This window comes from Ostrea edulis, chromosome 6 (genome assembly GCF_947568905.1).
Source record: "Ostrea edulis chromosome 6, xbOstEdul1.1, whole genome shotgun sequence".
Lineage (NCBI taxonomy): Eukaryota > Metazoa > Mollusca > Bivalvia > Ostreida > Ostreidae > Ostrea > Ostrea edulis.
The window spans coordinates 22173115-22187781 of record NC_079169.1 but is presented as its reverse complement, the minus strand read 5'-3'; positions in this window follow the sequence as shown (position 1 = coordinate 22187781).

The window sequence follows — 14667 nt, the reverse complement described above, 5'->3', positions numbered from 1 at the left end:
CCAGGGTAATATTGAGCTCTCACAATCTAATAATCCTCAAAACGGGTAAGTAATCTTCAGAATGGGTACATAATCCTCTCAAAACAGGTTCGTTAGATGTAATTTATTAATGAAGAAATGGAGTTGTGTGAAACCAGATGCTCCACTTTTCGAGCTACATGTAAAGTGAAATCATTTTTAGCTCACCTGAGCTATTCTGATCACCCGTATTCCGGCGTCCGTCTGTCTGTAAACTTTTAACATTTTTGACTTCTCAAAAACCACTGAGCCAATTTCAACCAAAGTTGGCACAAAACATCCTTAGGTAAAGGGAATTCTAAATTGTTAAAATAGCCCAATCTCTCACCAGAGGGCGTATTGCGCTGCGCTACAACACCTGTCAACGTCTGAATGTTAAGATTCTTGGCAAAACTTATTTCTACCTATTGCATTATAAAGTATGATTTTACAAGTTTTAGTGTTAAGCTTAAAATCTTACAGTAAGTTCACAAAAACAACGAATTCCATGATTATTCTAGTATTATTGGATGAATGAATATTTTTATTATATACTTTCAATTTCATCTCTTCTTTTTTCTATAAAAGTTTGCGGGCATATATCACACGTAGCCTAGGTCACACAAGCCGTTTGACTTCCCACTCATAGAACACTGCATTGACAAACGTGTAGGTGACCTAGACTAATATCAGACGATGTATGCCCGGAAACATTCCGACCCACAAACATTACGTCACAAGCAAATTTCTACGCCGTTAATTTTCAAATTTTTCGTGTTTTTCATCTTTTACTCAGTTAAACCGATAAAGTTATTGTTAAAAATAAAATTATTGTTAGTTTCTAAATGAAATTGAAAGTCTATAATAAAAAGGTTATAGACTTTGTATGGGAATTATGACGACCTCGTTTTTTGTCGCAAGCTCGGTCTGTCTACACGCCAAAAAACTCGGTCGTCATATTTTCCCATACAAAGTCTATAACCTATAAATATAAAACCTTTTAATTCGCTCAGGTGTCTCATATTTACCAGCTTCTGTGTTTATAAAATTAGACAAGTGTTTGATTTGCTTAGATATGATCATAACAGTTTGATATGCTAAGTTTAAGTACGTTTTGATATGATTTTTAGACGTTGACAGGTATTAGTGGAGCGTAGCGGGAACGATAACTCTGGGTAGAGATTAAAAGTAGTCAGGCCACCTTCCAAGGGGAGATAATCAAAAATAGAGTAGGGTCATTAAAAAATCTTCTCAAGAACCACTGAGCCATAAAAGCTGAGATTTGTATGAAAGCTTGTTATAGTGCAGATTCTAAATTGTTAAAATCATGGCCCGGGGATTGGAGGATAGGGGATCAAAGTTTTGCATACAAATATATAGGAAAAATCTTCTTTTCAAGAACCACTGAGCCAGAAAAGCTGAGATTTTTAAGAAAGCTTTCTGATGTGTAGATTGAGGTTTGTTAAAGTCATGGCCCCCTGGGGTAGGATTGGGCCACAATAGGGGATCAAAGTCTTGCATACAATAATATAGGAAAATCTTCTCAAGAACCTCTGAACCAGAAAAGCTGAGATTTATATGAACACTTCCTGATATAGTGCAGATTATTAATTGTTAAAATCATGGCCCCCGGGGGTCGGATGGGGTCACAATAGGGAGTCAAAGTTTTACATACAAATATATAGGAAAAATTTTCCCAAGAACCACTGAGCCAGAAAAGCTGAGATTTATATGAAAGCTTTCTGATATAGTGCAGATTCAGGTTTGTTAAAATCATGATCAAAGTTTTACATACAAATATATAGGGAAAATCTTCTCAAGAACCATTGGGCCAAAGAAGTTCACATTTACATGAAAGCTTTCTGACATAGTGTATATTCAAGTTTACAAAAACCATGGCCTCCAGGGGTAGGTTTGGGGCCATAATAGGGACTACGGTTTTGCATGCAAATATATATATGGAAAGTCTTCTGATATGGACTCAGGTGAGCGATGTGGCCCATGGGCCTCTTGTTCCACAATGTGGTGGTTAATTTCATGCCTCCTTGGAATGTGTCATAATTCTTGAGTTACTTATGGAGCGCCAAATTAACATAAACTCAAATAATTGAAGATATCTTCAATTATTTGAAGATATCGTCAATTCATTTGATGCGCGCAACAATTGAATTAAAGATCTCTTCAAATAGTTAATGATATCTTCAATTCTGAATTATTGCGCGCATTAATTGAATTGATGATAGCATTAATTCTTCAGCTGAATTGATGCACGCTTTAATTAAATTAATGATCTCTTCAAATGAATTAATGATATCAACAATTGAATTGATGCGCGCTACAATTCAATTGAAGAGAGCAATAATTGATATAATGCGCGCATTAAGGTGGGTCGATCCTCATGTGACTTATCAATATTAATGGTTAAAAGTGCAAAATCTGTATTAATTTCCATTCAATATAGTTAAATTTAATCAATAACCAAAGAAAATGTGTATGTTGCCACATTTTGAAAGACGTCAGACATAAAAAATCGAAAGTATATGTTAACATCAGAAAATCACACATTAATAATTAAAATAGATAAAAACTTGTTGAAATGACAAATTTTAAATGTCAACAGTTTAAAAAAAATGTTAATTCATAAATATGTATCAATTAATGGTGGATAATAGGGAAATCATGTATAATTGACAGACAGTAGAAGAAATACCAGCATAGGAGTTATTGCCCTTGACAACATTTTTTTAATTAGAAAGAATTGATTATCTATGGAAAATATAAATTTTTTTCAAAATCAATAGTTTACCAAAATTTTTATTTTATGCAGTGATTAAAATTCCTCCGAAAGATATATTTCTATCATGCACAAATTTTAAATTGATAAAAGATTTTTGCAAATACATATGACACCACAAAAGGATCGATTAACCTTAAATGAATTGATGAAAGCAATAATTAAATTGATGCACGCATTAATTCATTTGATGAGAGCAATAATTGATTTAATGCGCTCATTAATTCAATTATTGCTCTCTTCAATTGAATTAATAATATCTTTAATTCATTTGAAGAGAGCAATAATTCTTTTAAAGAGAGCAAAGTTCTATATAATTAAAGATATCTTCAATTCAACATATCCACAATTGAATTAATGATCTCTTTAATTGAATTGTTGCTCTCTTTAAAAGAATTGATGCGCGCATTAATTCCTTATACAAAAGCATTGTAAATTATTAAAGATATCTTCAATTGAATTAAAGAGATCATCAAATTATTTATACCGAGCATTATTTCTACGAAATCGATGCTCTCATCAATTGAATTGAAGAGAACAGTAATTTAATTAATGCGAGCATCAAATTTATTATTGCTCTCATTAATTCAATTGATGCTCTCATCAATTGAATTGGAAGAGAGCAATAATTGAATTAATGCGTGCATTAAATCAATTATTGCTCTCACTAATTCAATCGAAGCGCGCATTAATTCATTTGATGAGAGCAATAATTGATTGAATGCGCGCATTAATTAAATTAAAGAGAGCAATAATTGAATTGGTGATATCTTCAAATAATTGAAGATATCTTCAATTATTTGAGTTTATGTTAATTTGGCACTCCATAGTTACTAGGGGGAAAAGTTGTAAATTTTTGTCTAGACGGTGTAGTTAAGAGAATATCTGGTAACTGATTACTTTTGTACATCGAGGACAATATGCCATTAGTCATTAAAGGGACTGATTCACGATTTTACCCAAAATTTTGTTTTTCACTTTTAATGATCAAAATCTACTGTATAATGTGTTTGAAAGATTTCATATGAAAATTAAGGTTAACATCATCATAGAAGCTCATGTTAGAGAGTTTATTCTTTGTTTTGTAAACAAAGATTGCGGTATGCTATTGTTTACGACATTTTCAAAAGAAATAGATATCGATCTAAGTTTATTATATCTTTCACATTTCAAGCGTTTTGGGAGTAAAATGTGTCGTCTAAAAGTTAAAATTTGTGACTATGCAAAATTAAGATGCATTATATTACAAAATTGATATTTCACTTGTTTGTTTGTTTACATAATAAGACTCGAGTCTTTGTTTACATAACACATATTTAAGGCTAAAATATTGCTTGCATTCAGAAGGTCAAAAGTTTGACTGTCAACATTAAATGAGTTATATTTCTAATGTTTAACATCAAAAATAAAAAATATTTTTATCAAAAATCGTGAACCAGTCTCTTTAAGGGAAAATTCAAAAGGTACCATCACGTCTGCTAATCGATCAATTGCATACGTAAAACAAGGGAATATTGTTTGAGAGCATACCTACAATGAGCGTTTCGTATAAACCGCCATTGCGTCGTATACATGGACATGGGAACGATGATTGCCGAACATAATCGGGTTGCTGAGACCGAGGTCATATACAAAGATGGAAACTGACGAGAGTAACTACACGTCTCGTTTGTTGAAGATATACATCGTTTCAGGATTGACAAGAAGTACGTATAATGTACTACAAGCGTAAAAAAGTAATAAATACGCGAATGTGCAACTCAAATGAAATTTTGATATTGAATTTTCTATGGAATTGGCATGTTAAATTGTTTACAAATCTGACACGTGCTCAGAGCCTCTCTTTCGCTTTTTTTCCGAGCTGGTGACCTCCGAAGTCAATGCACATCGGAGATTACGAGCAGGAATTACTGACAGGATGACAATGATTCACGAATCGACGATTTCTGCTGATTTGACGGGTTTATTGCTTCAGATTCACTCTGACTCTATTAAGTTGTATGTATTTAATCACAAATATGTTACATATTTGTTCTTTTATTTTTCAATTTATTTACCGTCAGTTACAGCTTGTATTGCTTTAAGAATTATTGGGCCAGAGAAGTTTACATTTACATAAAAGATTCCTGATATAGTACAGGTTCAAGATTGTTAACGTCACGGCCCCTGGGGTAGGGTGGGGCCACAATAGGGGATAAAAAGTTTTGCATACAAATGTATAGAGAAAATCTTCTCAATAACCATTGGGCCATGTTCATTCACATTAAAGCTTCCTGACAGTGTAGGTTCAAGTCCCCTCCCCCCACCCCCGCCCCCGCCCGGGTAGGTTGGGAGATCAAAGTTTTACATGTTAATATGTAGGGGAAATCTTTAAATATGGGCCAAGGTGAGCAATGTGGCCCATGGGCCTCTTGTTCGCATTCACGTGTATGGTGGAAAGGCAGATAACCTAGAAGCTGGTTAAATATTTTGTAACAAACGATCAAGTGAGATAGATTCCTGTGGTACACATAGTATACTCGTGTACATTTCAAAACTTGATTTAAGGAAGTATGCTACACCTGAGAAATTTTATGTGGAGGATATGTACAACAATATTTTGAAATTGAAAACTTTCAAATTTAATTTATTATGATCAAAATTGCTGTTTTAGTACAAAGCAATTTGAGAAAAATTTAAAACCCCTGCTGAACTCGACCACGCTATTTAAGAAATAAATTTAAAAATACATGAGTGAATGAGCTGCAACACTTGACTTCGGCAACTTTTCACGAAACGCTAACAAGCTTCATGAAGTATGACGTATTGCAGTTCATACCCTTGTGTATTTCAAAATTCTGAAATGAAAATTATTAGTACCAAAAGAAAGGTCTTGTCATACGAAATATGTGAGCCATATCACTAGCCATTCAAAAGTTATGACTGACAATTTTAAAGTTTCAAAATTCAGGATAAGCTCTTGATTTTGATGTAAAACGTATACGGTACCAATTTTGATGCACCAGATGCGCAAAGAATGCACATGGTGTATGGTGGCTGATGTATGCGATTTTACATTCTGTCATCTTTTCGTTATTTTGAGGCGAAAAGACGACGAAACGATAACGAATTTTCGTCCCGTAAAAAAGGACAAAAATAGATACGAAAAAAAGGGACAAAAATAGATTCGAAAAAAAGGACAAAAAATAGATACGAAAAAAAGGACAAAGAAAAACCCGCATTTGTCGTCTTTTCGTTTGGCGTCTTGTTATTTCGAGGTGAAAAGACGAGCGACTTGACGGAATGAACTTCAAGCTGACATGAGTTCTTAGAATTCTCGGTGTCCGCTATATTTCTCTGCTTGTCCCCTATGATGAACATTCTAGATCTATTTAAGAAATAATGATCGCGTTTTCATGTATGTTGCAGGGTAACCTCTGAGGTCTCGAAATGTTGTTTTAAAATATAAAAACCGAGACTTTTATATTTCAAACAACATTTCGAGAGCAAAGGGGTTATCCTGCAACATGCACGAAAACAAGAACTTTATTTCTATTCTACTACGGCTAAGAAATATATGTACAGCTGATCGCTTTCCTATATAGCTACAAATCAGGTCACTGTAACGTCATGACAGTTTCCGAAACGGCCTACATTGTTCTTGCTGACGAAAAAGGTGAGGTGATAGGGGTATTCTAAATCTATTTCGATAAAATATTTCGAGTATTTAGTTGGTATTTACGGATTACATCAATTGCTTTGAATATATATATATATATTATTACTACAGTAACTTGATCCGAAGAGTCGGATCACGTCGAGTTGACAAGCGCGGATCATCAGATCACACGAGACGCGAAGCGTCGAGTTTGATCTGATGATCCGCGCCTGTCAACGAGACGTGATCCAACTCTTCGGATCAAGTTACTGTAGTAATGATAAATTTATTATATACCCCCTTGTGCATTTTAAATCCACATTTACATGATACTAAATGTAATCCAAATTATCAAAAACACAGACATACCATGAAATTATGTTTTGTATACGCAGGTTCGTTTGTGACGAGGTCAACATTTTCCACAAATAACGTTGCGTTGATGCATTGTGACGTCATTGTGACGGCATCAGTTTCAGAGGATACTGATACGGAATCAGAAAACCACAGTGTGGTGATCCGGAAAACCGGATCGCATGCTGTGAAATCCACAGTATCAAAGAACGATAGATTGATGGGTATATAATAAATATATATTATTACTACAGTAACTTGATCCGAAGAGTCGGATCACGTCGAGTTGACAGGCGCGGATCATCAGATCACACGAGACGCGAAGCGTCGAGTTTGATCTGATGATCCGCGCCTGTCAACGAGACGTGATCCAACTCTTCGGATCAAGTTACTGTAGTAATGATAAATTTATTATATACCCCTTCTGCATTTTAAATCCACATTTATAAGATGATAAATGCAATCCAAATTATCAAAAACACAGACATACCATGAAATTATGTTTTGTGTACGTAGTTTTGTTTTGTGACGCGGTCAATATTTTCCACAAATAACGTTGCGTTGATGCATTGTGACGGCATCAGTTTCAGAGGATACTGATACGGAATCAGAAAACCACAGTGTGGTGATCCGGAAAACCGGATCACACGCTGTGAAATCCACAGTATCAACGAACGATACATTGATGGGTATATAATAAAGTTCAAGAAAAACTAGTCTGTGCATCGCCATGTTTACATGTGCATCGCTCTCGAATGCAGATGATTGGTTTATACTGATTGACCAATGTTCTTCAGTCATTTATGAATTTGTTTTACTACATATATTGATTGATTTTCATGAATATGAAATTGAATTATCATCCATCGACTAAATTCTTACATTAGCCAAACTCGAAGTGCAAGCGAGAAGTGTGTCAATTTTCTCATAATCAGTTAATACGTATGAAGATGTATCGTAGAATAATGACCGCGGCATTCCTTTGATGCTTGCATTAATTAATCGAGGTAGATTATATATATATATATATATATATATATATATATATATATATATATATATCGGGGTTTGTAAGGTATATAAGGGGACGATTTTGGTACGCTTCAATTCACATCAGTATTTCCAATTTACCCGTGTGGATATCCTCGACAAGTAACACGTCTCGCGTTCTCCAATGATAACGTATAAGTAGTCTGTTATAGTGACGTGTTTTATTTACAGAAATTCACAACATTTAACAGATGATAGATTTTCCCGTTATTTTTACTGTCCTATTTGTAAGAATTCAATATGAAATTTGCTGTATGTCTATTCAATGTGTAACGACCATATTTCATATATAGTAAATGCATGGTGGGATTTTTGTAATCATGGTATCATTTTGAAGGGTTCATCAAATAAAGATATTCACCGTAGGGTTTTTGAAACATTTTTATCATTTGCTTGATTTGTTTCACCTAGAATTTTACATTGAAGTCTATGGGAATAACATGTTTTATTAAGATATGTTTAAAAGAAATTTTATTTTTATACAAATCTCTTGATAACAAGTTACATATACTGTCTCTTTATGAAAATATGAAATAAAATTAATCAATTACCGCAATTTTTTTTTTTTAGAAAATTACATTTTTCTTATTTTTACAAAGTAACTCTTCATAAAAGTCTCAAGTGCAGAAAGGTCAGCTTGGAATCATTTACATTGTATTGCTCTCATGAATTCATTTGATACGCGCATCAATGTGGTGGAATTGTTGCTCACAAAATTGCATTTGGAGCTCGTTGTAGCTTATTCGGAGGGGGGGGGGGGGGGGGGGGGTCCTGAACCCAAGCACCTGTGGTTGTAAATGGTTTGATGATCTCTTTATGGAATTGAAGATAACTTTTCAATCGAGGCAGGCTACTGACAAACTAGTTGATGTTACAGGGGTTTCAGCAGTCTCGGTTAAAGTCAGCATTTCGCATATTGCATGGTCGTTATTATAATGATCTAGTTTGCTAACCTATCATTGGGTCAAATGCTGTCTGACGTGTTCCATACCGATTGTTAGGCCGTTCTTGATACACTGATTTTAAGTATATAGATTACTCCATTTAGCTGATCAAGATATAGGGCTCACGGCAGGTGTGGACGGTCGACAGTGGATGCTTACTCCTCCTAGGCATCTGATCCCACCTCTGGTATATTCAGGGGACCGTGTTTGCCCAACTCTCTATTTTGTATTCTTTGTGGGAGTTGTGAGACTGTCTTCATTTTCCTTTGATTATTTACAACGCTTTTATACAAGGAATTTATGCGCGCATCAATTCTTTTAAATATATCAACAATTCAGTCAAATAGATCATTAATTCAATTGTGGATATGTTGAATTGAAAATATTTTCAATTATACATAGTTGCTCTCTCTAAAAGAACAATAATTCAATTATGGCGAGCATTAACTGAATTGATGCATGCTACAATTCAGTTGAAGGGAGCGATAATTTAATTATTGACATCATCAATTCATTTGAAAAGCAATAATTCAATTATAGCGCTCAGAAATTCAGTAGAATAATTTATGCTATCAACAATTCATAATTCATAATTGAAAATATTGTTTGTAAAATAGATAAGTTCTAGGATTTGAATTAAAAGTTTGAAATAGTTTTTGTATATATCCCCCCCCCCCATTAATACATTTGCAATAAAAAAAATTGCTCTCCTATCAGTGTTGAAAATAAAAAAAAGTTGGAGTCCTATCAGTACCTTTACTATATACTTTAAAATTTATTTATTTATTCACCAATCAAGGGCCCTCAGGGGGCATATACAAATTAACAATTAAACATTATAACTACATGATACAATTTACACATGTGTACCATTTACACATGTTAAGGGTTTCTACGTTGACATAGATATTGAATTCTCATCACAATACTGATTGGAAATGTACTGTACAACAAGTGTGCTATATGGGAAGTAAATTAAAATAATATTACATATATATATCGGTATGTGTGTGTGTGTGTGTGTGTGTTTAGGGTTTCTACATTTCTACTATATGATGTGGTATCTTTAGTATATGATGTTGTAGATTTATTATATGATGTTGTAAATTTACTATATGTAGTGGTACTTTTAGTATGTGATGTGGTAGATTTATTATATGAAGTGGTACTTTTAGTATGTGATGTGGTAGATTTACTATATGAAGTGGTACTTTTAGTATGTGATGTGGTAGATTTACTATATGAAGTGGTACTTTTAGTATGTGATGTGGTAGATCTACTATATGAAGTGGTACTTTTAGTATGTGATGTGGTAGATTTACTATATGTAGTGGTACTTTTAGTATGTGATGTGGTAGATTTACTATATGAAGTGGTACTTTTAGTATGTGATGTGGTAGATCTACTATATGAAGTGGTACTTTTAGTATGTGATGTGGTAGATTTACTATATGTAGTGGTACTTTTAGTATGTGATGTGGTAGATTTACTATATGAAGTGGTACTTTTAGTATGTGATGTGGTAGATTTACTATATGTAGTGGTACTTTTAGTATGTGATGTGGTAGATTTACTATATGAAGTGGTACTTTTAGTATGTGATGTGGTAGATTTACTATATGATGTGGTACTTTTAGTATGTGATGTGGTAGATTTACTATATGAAGTGGTACTTTTAGTATGTGATGTGGTAGATTTACTATATGTAGTGGTACTTTTAGTATGTGATGTGGTAGATTTACTATATGATGTGGTACTTTTAGTATGTGATGTGGTAGATTTACTATATGAAGTGGTACTTTTAGTATGTGATGTGGTAGATTTACTATATGTAGTGGTACTTTTAGTATGTGATGTGGTAGATTTACTATATGAAGTGGTACTTTTAGTATGTGATGTGGTAGATTTACTATATGTAGTGGTACTTTTAGTATGTGATGTGGTAGATTTACTATATGAAGTGGTACTTTTAGTATGTGATGTGGTAGATCTACTATATGAAGTGGTACTTTTAGTATGTGATGTGGTAGATTTACTATATGTAGTGGTACTTTTAGTATATGATGTGGTAGATTTACTATATGAAGTGGTACTTTTAGTATGTGATGTGGTAGATTTACTATATGAAGTGGTACTTTTAGTATGTGATGTGGTAGATCTACTATATGAAGTGGTACTTTTAGTATGTGATGTGGTAGATTTACTATATGAAGTGGTACTTTTAGTATGTGATGTGGTAGATTTATTATATGTAGTGGTACTTTTAGTATGTGATGTGGTAGATTTACTATATGAAGTGGTACTTTTAGTATGTGATGTGGTAGATTTACTATATGAAGTGGTACTTTTAGTATGTGATGTGGTAGATTTACTATATGAAGTGGTACTTTTAGTATGTGATGTGGTAGATCTACTATATGAAGTGGTACTTTTAGTATGTGATGTGGTAGATTTACTATATGAAGTGGTACTTTTAGTATGTGATGTGGTAGATTTACTATATGTAGTGGTACTTTTAGTATGTGATGTGGTAGATCTACTATATGAAGTGGTACTTTTAGTATGTGATGTGGTAGATTTACTATATGAAGTGGTACTTTTAGTATGTGATGTGGTAGATTTACTATATGACGTGGTATCTTTACTATATGACGTGATACCTTTAGTATATGATGTGATACCTTTAGTATATGACGTGGTGTCTTTACTATGTGGTGGGGTATGCTTTCTATATTGTATATGATGTGGTATCGTTACTTTATGATGTGGTAGATTTATTATATGAAGTGGTACTTTTAGTATGTGATGTGGTAGATTTACTATATGAAGTGGTACTTTTAGTATGTGATGTGGTAGATCTACTATATGAAGTGGTACTTTTAGTATGTGATGTGGTAGATTTACTATATGAAGTGGTACTTTTAGTATGTGATGTGGTAGATTTACTATATGAAGTGGTACTTTTAGTATGTGATGTGGTAGATTTACTATATGATGTGGTACTTTTAGTATGTGATGTGGTAGATTTACTATATGAAGTGGTACTTTTAGTATGTGATGTGGTAGATTTACTATATGAAGTGGTACTTTTAGTATGTGATGTGGTAGATTTACTATATGTAGTGGTACTTTTAGTATGTGATGTGGTAGATCTACTATATGAAGTGGTACTTTTAGTATGTGATGTGGTAGATTTACTATATGAAGTGGTACTTTTAGTATGTAATGTGGTAGATTTACTATATGAAGTCTTGGAATAATTATATGATGTGGTTACACCATTATTGAAAAAGATATGTTTGCAATGTCTGATAATGATTGTGAGTTTCTTGTATGAACTCAAATAAACGATGTGTACTTTATCATGATAATATGAAAATATTGTATATTTTAAAATCAGAGTCATTCCAGATGTCACATTCAACTCCAAGTTACAAATTGCCCGATAGTCACGCAAGGAAGACTTTCAACAGATCTTTACGGACGAAATTTTTTTTTACACACTCAATCTATTTTTGTTTCAGTGGAAAATGTATGCTTCATCTCTCTAGACCTCGATTCAAAGTAGTTTCTATGGACACAGGTATCACCTGTTTGAACTAGCCAATCAGCATCTAAATAAGCATTGCTTTTTATTCAGAAAAAAACCTAGAAAGATAATTGGTACCCTCAAGTAGGACCCTGAGTCACCCCACGTTCTCAGAACTTTGGGTAGAGAATGGGTCACCCCATTGTAGTATGAACCTGGGTCACCCTATTTTTATTAACTATCTTCTACACAGTTTACTACACCATAAAAATAGTCTCACATAAAAGTGAAAGTACAAAGCAGACATGAACGAAGATGTATATAACATGAAATGGTGACCAGAGGTAAACATTTTGTAACCTTTGCTGCTATGGGTGACCAAAGGTAATCCTCTTGAAACCATTGCTTTTATAGGTGAGATGACCAACAGTTACCCTTATATAGATGTATATGACTATTAAATCAATGGGTGACCAGAAGTGACTCTTCTATGGCCATTACATCAATGGCGACCAGAGATAACCCTTTTATAATAATTTGCTTCTATGGTTGACCAAAGGTCAGTTTTAGGACTTTTAAAGAATATTTCGTTTGCTGTTTCATGTTGATTACCATATTTCACCAAAGTTATTGATCTTAGACTTTGAATACTTATAATTGCGCAATGCTTTCTGGAGTTCTTTTAGATGTTAAGCAGGTGTTTAGCGTGTACCTTTACAAAATGACTAAAAGATCAAGTTTCACTTTCCTTAGTAATTAAGTATCAATAATTCATTAGTCGAGATCAAAATATCGATGTCGGACAAAATTGAAATGTACATTTTCATTTGAGAAGAAACAGCAGAAAAAATACAGTGATATTAGTACTTATACCTAATAATCGATTTGAATCAACATTCATATTTAGTTTCAAGGATGGGGTGGTCTTGATGAAAACTATATACATGTATTGGTTTTAGTGTTATTGTCAGACTTTGAACCGTTGACCTTGTCCTCGATAAGATTCATGTCCGTCCTTTCACTTCCACGTCCTAACTAATGTTGACCAATATTCCTCACAAATGATTAAAGAAAAGAAAAGCACCAGTGATGTTATATATATGTTTTGATTTGCACCCAATGCTAATTTCATATACTTGGCCTTTCACATTTTAAGGATTCGGAAGAACGCTGTTTCTGGGTGTACAGTACGGCCGGTGTGGTGTCATATTGTTGTCGTGAAATGTAAGTGATATTTGGGCCGTTTCTGGGTATACAGTACGGTGTGGTGTCATGTTGCTGTTGTCGTGAAATGTAAGTGATATTTGGGCTGTTTCTGGGTGTACAGTACGGTGTGGTGTCATATTGTTGTTGTCGTGAAATGTAAGTGATATTTGGGCGAGGATAAGAATATGTTTCAGAACTGAGCCCAAATAACAGTTTTATTTGAAGACAGTAATCATGTATTTTGTTTATCCTTCAGCTAATTGATGTATTTTTTTTTATTTTCACATAATCGTGTGTGTGTGTGTGTGTGTGTGTGTGTGTGTGTGTGTTTACAGTGTCGGTTATAGCAAAGATGTGGGGTTATTTTCTCTAAGACCAAGGTTATATCATTCATGACCCTGGTTAAAAAGTGTGGATTGCTCTTTTGATTTTCAAGGAAGCCTGACGAAGATGTAAAGGCATGTGAAAAGTGAAATTAGGATGGTGTATTATAAAGACAAGATGTGTTTTTATGCATCCGCAATGTCTTTGAAATCTAGAGCATTTCAGCGCCAAGGAGAGACCAGGATGATTTTTAATCTTATTTAATGAAGACCAGATTTACTATTGTGAACTTATGTTTGAAGCAGATATTTTTATTTCAAAAGTTCACAACCCCAGAAATATTTTTAATCTCTCACCACGCATCATGAATTTGAGAAAGCGAGAGTTACACGTTAACTGCCCTCTGTGTAGTAATATTAGATGGTGGAAATCTCCCGTGATAGTTCCCATGAAAAGTCGACTTGTAATTCCAATCTGCGCTGCTTGAGTTCTGAAATCGCATCACACCGAGCAACTCTTACTCATCATTTTCCGTACAAAAAAATCTCCGAGTTAAAAATAATGAAAAATACTCCCAACAGTAACCCAGATACTTAAAAAAAAATCAGAAATAGTTCTGTGATTATAAAAATCATCCTCAATTGCAGCTGAAAGATCTAAAGGAAAAGAACATATGTTAAAGTCAAACATGCCGCATGTTAGATTAGATCTCTCTCTAAAAACAAGTAATTACTCTTCTTTAAAAAAAAAATTAAAATTCTTATATAGATTAAACTTAAGGTAGCTCCATCCTCATGTGACTTATCGATATTAATGGTTGAAAGTGGAAAAA